Below are 7933 nucleotides of genomic sequence, written 5' to 3'. Positions count from 1 at the left end.
GTTATGGTTCGCTGCTAAAGAGCTTGCTAATTTCTAATCATCTTTAAAGCAAAAATAAATGTTATACTTTAAAATAATCACAGTTTGTAGAAATTTTGAGCCTCAAATAGAACAAAATGCTAATGGACTATAAACACACTAATTTATAATAAATAGCATAATATGCACTAATACAGTCAATATATACCTAACATGCTATGGATAACATATACTCTCATATAATAGGGTACCTGACCCACATAGGTTAATGATTATGGAGCTAAAATCCTCAGCACATGAACCACAAATCAAAACAATTCAGTTTGGGATTCCCTGGTGGTGCAGTAGTTGACTCTGCCTGCAGGGGACACGGGTTTGAGCCCTGGTCCAGGAAGATCCACATGCCGCGGATCAACTAAGCCCATGAGCCACAACTACTGAACCTGTGTTCTAGAGCCCATGAGCCACAACTACTGAACCCACATGTCACAACTACTGAAGGCCGCAGGCCTAGAGCCCATGTTCCACAACAAAAGAAGTCACTGCAGTTAGAAGCCCATGCACCGCAATGACAAGTAGCCCCCACTTGCCACAACTAGAGAAAGCCTGCATGCAGCAACGAAGACCCAACACAGCCAAAAAAATAAATAAAACTTAAAAAAAAAAGAATTCAGTTTACTAGATTTGGCAAGGGTCACAATAATCTCATGGTATCAATTCAATTCTGCCAGAAAAGCACAAAGCCAAATAATCAGGAAACAAGATCCTAATGTCAATTAGTCCTTTTTTCTGTCAAATGGAATCATCTCTCAATCTTAAATTCTAACCATTTTAAAAGGTATTGTCCAGGGCTTCCCTGGTGGCGCAGTGGTTGAGAGTCCGCCTGCCGATGCAAGGGACACGGGTTTGTGCCCCGGTCCGGGAAGATCCCACATGCCGTGGAGCGGCTGGGCCCGTGAGCCATGGCCACTGAGCCTGCGCGTCCGGAGCCTGTGCTCCACAGCAGGAGAGGCCACAACAGTGAGAGGCCCATGTACCACAAAAAAAAAAAAAAGGTATTGTCCGAAATTTATTTCTAAGAAGCTACAAACCCTTATGCTGGATGGTCATGCAAAGGAAACACTGTTTGTCCTGAATTATGCCATTTCACATCCACAGGAAACCCTTTTCTGATTTTGTTACCCTTGGACTTTTCCGACAGAAGCAATAACAATTTATACATAAAAATAACTACTCATCCTTTCAATGATTTTTTTTCCTCTTTCATGAACTTTAGTTTACTTCCCTCAAATCTTTTGAGAAATATTGAAGTATGAATAGATGAAAAGATGAACAGATGTTTAAAATAGGTAGATAATAGGATAGGTACATACACATATAATATACACATATGTATCAATACATACATACATACATACACACACACAAGTGACCCAGAGCTGTTTACTGAAAAATTTGTCCTTCCTCATTTATCTGTCAGGCTACTTCTATCATATATCAAGGATCCATACATGTGGGGTTTTTTTCTGTGCTCTCTATGATGCTCTATTGGTCTATTTATCTACCTCTGTCTTATTTATTGCAATTTATTATAAAAAATGACATCTTGTGGGGAAAGTACTTTCACCATTTACATCTTCATGTATGTCTTCTCTTGGCCCTTTGTTGTTATGTGCATCTTAAAATCTATATTCCAAGTTCTACTGAAAACAAAACAGAACAAAACACCCTATTGAGATTTTCACTGGAATTATATTCAAGCTCCAATTTACCATTGTTTTCAAATCCATGTTCATGGTATACAGCTCTACATAGGTCTTTCTAACGTCTCTGTTATGTTTTATAGTTTCTACATTGTTGGTCCTGCATACCTTTTTATAAATTTGTTTTTAGATATATGACAGTTTTTATGGTATTAGAATGACTTTTTTATTTTATTTTTTATTTCTTACGAGCATACAGAAATCAAATTGATTTTTTAATAATTTACTTTAAATCCAAAAATGTGTTAAACACATTGATTACAATAATTTGTGGAGCCTCTGATTTTCTATTTAAATAACCTTCACTACAAATAATGTCAGTTTTGTTTCTTCTTTTCTAATCTTTTTTTTTCTTTCTCTATTTAACTGGCTACCACTTCAAATACAATGTTGTCTACTCGTGGTAAGAGATGAACCAATCTTAAGGAAAGAGTTCAACATTTTCAACATTAAGTACATTATTTATTGTAAATTCATTGTAGATACCAAATATCTGCTCTAGCTTGCTTACTTTTATCAAATATATTTTCTTCAACTATTGATAGGACTATAATCCAATAACATTGGGAATATCATTAATTGATTATCTAAAGTTAAACTAAGATTAAAATCCTAGAAGAAATCTAACTCTGTTATCATATATTACTCTTTTTTAAAAAGATTGAGATTCTTTTTGCTAATATTTTGTTTATAAATTTTTCATCTATGTTCACAAATGAGACTGGCCTATAATACTGTCCTTATCAGATTTGGGTATCAAGTTATACTAGTCTTGTAATACAAGTTAGGGAGTATTCCCAATTTTTTTTGTCATCTTAAATGACAGAACTCACTAGTAAAACCAGTTAGGCCTAGAAACTCACAAGAAATGCCAATTTTGTGAGAAAATTTTGATCACTTATTCTATTTCTTTAATGGCTTAGACTGTCCAGGTCTCTCTTTCTTCCTGAATAATTTTTGATAAGTTATATTTTTCTAAGGATTTTTTATTTTATATACATTTTCAAATTTATTGATATGTTACCAATAATATCCAGTCATTTACCTTCTTGATTTCTTCAACACCTCTAATGCTGTACTTTTCTCACAACTGATGCTGACAATTTATTTCTTCTCTTTTTCCTCTGCTTACTCACACCAAAGGTTTGTCCATTTTATTGGTCTTATAAAAAGACTTTTGATGTCGCCATTCTCTCTGTGACTTCTGCCTTATGTTAATATATTCTCCTTTCCACTATTTGAGAACCTAGATCAGCTACATATAAAATTATCATTATATCTTTTTTTAATCTAAATCAGTTTAAGGCAGGTTTCTCTCACTTGCAACTGAATAGGTCTTGATACAATTGTGCACATTTGTATAATGTAAATATGTGCACAACTGCACATAGTAAATATGTGCCATTCATAATGATAAATGTAAAAGCATTAAAATGCACTGACATAGTGCTTTACAGTTTACAAAAATGCTTTGACATACATTAAATTTCAAGCAATCCTTATAGAAACTTAATAAAGTAATTGTTATAACCCATTTTACAATTATAATAATTGAGGTCTGAGAATTTTCCAAGGCCTCATTACTACTAAGTGACAATAGAAACTTGAATTCCTAGCTTTAAAAGGTATATTATTTCCAAAACAATAGAGGCCCTTATACTATTAAGCATATTTTCACTTTATATTTTGCTTTACTTGTTAGTATTTTTTCTCATAATATTAACTGTCTTCAATTAACTACTCTAAGCTTATTTTAGCAAAAATTCTTCAGCAACATAGGGCCCAGTACTTTCTAATTCTAACTGTTCAGATTGTTTCCATAAATTCTGTTCACGTAGTTTCCTTCCATGACATGAAAACATTCATTTTATTGCAATCAAATTGCTATAATATTCCTTTAGGAACCTCCCAAATATTAGCTCCAAATCCTAATATTTCTTCAAGCAGTGGAACCCCTTAAGTATGACTACATTTTAGTGTTTGGGGCAAACAGTTTCATGTGTTTTCTATATAGCTGTCTTTAAAATATTTTTGAATATGTGGTTAATTTCTGAATGCACATTACCATTATTTCAAGTACCCTATCTTCCCTTGTCAATGCACATAAATGCATGTGTTGTCTGAGAAACGATCATCATCATCACCATCATTTATTCTAAAGAGAAAAACTGAGAACTTTTCTTTTTAGATGTGCACAATTTTCAAAGCCTTCAACAGGGATGGATACGTCCCTGCAGAGTGAATGTAGCTTAATAACACCAAGGATCTCATGAGAAAGTCAACTCTTGGTTCCACCCAGCAGGTTGTTCTCACTTCCCTTTATGAAAGGACAGGTAATGTTACTTTCAAGTTTACCAACATATTATAAATGTTTTCCTCAATTACCTCCTTTGTTTGTTTCACTGGTTCTCTGCTTATCATTGCTAAACAAAATGCCTGGATTCGGGGCTTCCCTGGTGGCACAGTGGTTAAGAATCCACCTGCCAATGCTGGGGACACTGGTTTGAGTCCTGGTCCGGGAAGATCCCACATGCCATGGAGCAGCTAGGCCCGTGCACCACAACTACTGAGCCTGTGCTCTAGAGACTGCGAGCCACAACTACTGAGCCCATATGCCACAACTACTGAAGCCCGCAAGCCTAGAGCCCGTGCTCTGCAACAAGAGAAGCCATTGCAATGAGAGGCCCGTGCACTGCAACAAAGAGTAGCCCCCGCTCACCACAACTAGAGACTCGCCACAACTAGAGAAAGCCCATGTGCAGCAACAAAGACCCAACACATGCAAAAATAAAATAAATAAAATAATTTTTTTTTAATGCCTGGATTCCAGCAGAGGGGATCTTTGAGACCTACTTAACCATTGCCCCTGATGTTAAGGAAAGGACCCGAAAAGGGTGAACTGCTTGGCATCCACACAAGAGTCAAACTGTCGATTGGCATCATTCAAAGGTTTTAGGGATTAATTGGGCAGAGGATCAGAATGGGAGACTAATGTTCTGGCTCTGCCTTCATCAGGTCTTCACAGTCTGGCTTCATTATTCCAAAATAAAGTAGAAAAGCTGTTCTTATTAAAAATAAATGAAGTATATCATTGGGCTATTCTATATGGGTAGAAAGAGATAGTGAAGTGCAACAAAGGAGGAGTATTGAGAGATCAGGCCTTCTGTGTCAGAAGAACATGTCTTGGAGCATCACTTGGTCATAATCTGCAAAGAAAACCAAGGAAACAACACTAGATGGGTCAATAAGAAGAGACGTTACAATAAAGAGACAGTACAGCACTTCAGAAGAATTATAGATTGGCTAGAAGCAACCCCACACCCCTGCTACCATTAATTCCCCTGCCCCCACCAAGAAATGCACCGCAAAATCTACACATGCACTTTCCAGGTTTATTTAACCAAGAATACTGAAATCTATGGACACGCAATAAACACAGCTTAGTACTGTTTGACTTACCCTCTTCAAGTGCACTGCTACTAAAACTAAGAAAGCAGACACATTTTTGGCTATGTTCCCTGTTTTTACACCACCTTCAAGAAGGAAACTATATTTATAGTCATTGTACTTCTGTTTAAAAGAATATTTTCAGTATCAGGCTCCCCTGGATCTGAACCAAATTCAGCATCAAGAAGGCCATATTGCCCTGGAATGGAGAAAGCAGAGGAATGCTTGATCATTATTTCTGCCTCCAACTCTCCAGGTACAGAGAAAGTACCTTTTTCTGATGTCCCATCAGTTGGCAGAAGGCAGTTTCAAAAGGAAGAGAAGAGCAAACAGTATCAAATGTATCAGAGAGGATGAATACTGAAAAGAGGTCATTGACTTTGCAGCAAAAAAAAAGATACAGGTGATTTTACTGGTGCAATTTAATTGAAGGTGAGCACGGAGTATATCAAAGATGCAGCAGTAAAGGCCTGGACTAAAACTTCCACTTCCAGTCTTGCCTAACTCCAATCCATTCATTATCCAACTATCACAAGAATGATCTTGCTAAGTCTGATCACTTTATTTTCCAACTAAAATCTTTCAATGGCTTCCTATTTACTAAATGGCATAGTGTACCTGTTTATAGTGTAGCTATTCATCCTTCACTCCAACTTACCTCTCAAGGATAAATTCCTATTTAAAACATTACTTGGACTAACAGATAGAATTGAAAATCCTCTTTTTTGTTCTCCACTACACCCAGGACACACTTCTCTTATATCACTGACAACATTCAATCCCATTTATCTGTTTTCATGATTATCTTTCTTAACGGACTTTGAGCCTGTTGAGGGTAAACACAATGTCTAGCACATTGTAGATACTCAATACTTAATTGTTGAATGAATGAGAGAGAAATAGAGGGAGAGATAGAAAATAATGATGGGTGGATTAAATTTATAAAAAAGAATACCTTTGCCTTCAAAGGCAAACAGGAGGGAAAGAGAGGAAGATAGGTTATGAGGCAATCAGAAACAAACTAAAGCAATGATGTAATAGGAAACTGACTAAATGAAAAAAGAATCAAATATCAACTCCATGGAAAACTAAAATTTATACAGGAAAGGAATACTGTATAGAGAATAGAATGAACTTAGAGCTGATCTGAGCAACTGTAGAGCTCTGTGCTTGTCTGCAGGGATACCTGGAGTCATAATACTGACCCTTGGCTGGAATGGGAATAAAATGTACTACCTAGGGATTTATAATGTGCAGTCTGAATTCCAAAATTTACCTAGAGGCACCCAATAACAAGTTGTCTGCGTTATTTATTGAGAATGTAGAATGACGGTTTGCATCTGGTTTAACCAGTTATATAGCCTTATTTTAGCTATTGACTGAAAGTTTATAAAAGATTCCTCAGGAAACTTGTGCTTGGCTGCCCTGAAACAAAGGTATCTCACACATATCTTGGTGAGTCATAATCCAAAGACAAAGCACATGCTGCAAAACTGAGAAAGGACCATGGGGGCTGTGCCTAGAAATCTCATACCTCTCTGATGTTTACCTATGTTTTCATTCTCCTGCTATACTTTAGCCTTCACCTTTATTGAAGTCACACATGAATATACCCTGTGGAGTCCTTTCAGCTCTCCAGCGTTCTGTAATTGATGCAATGGTACATTGAGTAGAGTATTGAAGTGACCCTTGACTTTATAATTTAAATAACGGCTAAGACTTTGGGGAAAAGAAAAGTGAGGGAAGAGAGCTGTGAACCTTTGACAAAGGCTGACTTCCGGGCCACTTTTGGTTTGAGATCATGCAAATGCTGTGACCACTGATGGGAGGAAAAGCATATCAATAGAACTTGGGGGTTGTAGATAATAAACCAAGGGAAACAGTTACATGAATTAAGAAGGAAATTCAGGTAGAAGGGAAGTCAACCAAGAATTTTGTGATTTTTAGGGCCTCCCTGGTGGCGCAGTGGTTGAGAGTCCGCCTGCCGATGCAGGGGATACGGGTTCGTGCCCCGGTCTGGGAGGATCCCATATGCCGCAGAGCGGCTGGGCCCGTGAGCCATGGCCGCTGGGCCTGCGCATCCGGAGCCTGTGCTCCGCAACGGGGGAGGCCACAACAGTGAGAGGCCCGCATACCGCAAAAAAAAAAAAAAAAAGAATTTTGTGACTTTTGGCTACTTTGAAAAAGTGAAAGAAGCAGAAACAACCAAGACTGCCAAATGCACCAAATTATTGCTTGTGACCTGAAAGAGAAGAGACAGCAAGCCAAAAGGAAATCATGTAAATATTTCTTTTGATTATAATGTGCCTCAGTCTAAATGAGAATCACTAAAAAAGACTATACGGGTTGCAAGGGGAGGAAATGAAAGACAAATTACAGAAAGTTATTTGTGGAGTGATACAGACACTTCCTGGGAAGGTTATCCTAAAATGGATTTTACGTATTCAGATCCAAGGAACTATTTTCTTGTATTAGGTACTGCTGACTGGAAGAGTATGTTTGGTCTTATTCAGGATCCTGAAATAGTTGCAACTTTTACAGAAATGTGGCTGGAGGGTCAAACTCCAAATCTGTAGAGCTGGAAAAAATGTAAGGTACATAAACATATACCTATAGAGGGGAAATTAGATACTAAATGAAATACTCTTAGATACCAAATGAAATAATTCTTTTGAAGCTTCTGAAATGTTGGAAATATCAGCAATTTTGGATTGGTTATATGATGATCCTAAAGTATCCCTTAA

This window comes from Mesoplodon mirus, assembly GCF_964341445.2.
Source record: "Mesoplodon mirus genome assembly, chromosome: 8".
Lineage (NCBI taxonomy): Eukaryota > Metazoa > Chordata > Mammalia > Artiodactyla > Ziphiidae > Mesoplodon > Mesoplodon mirus.
This window is presented reverse-complemented; position numbering follows the sequence as displayed.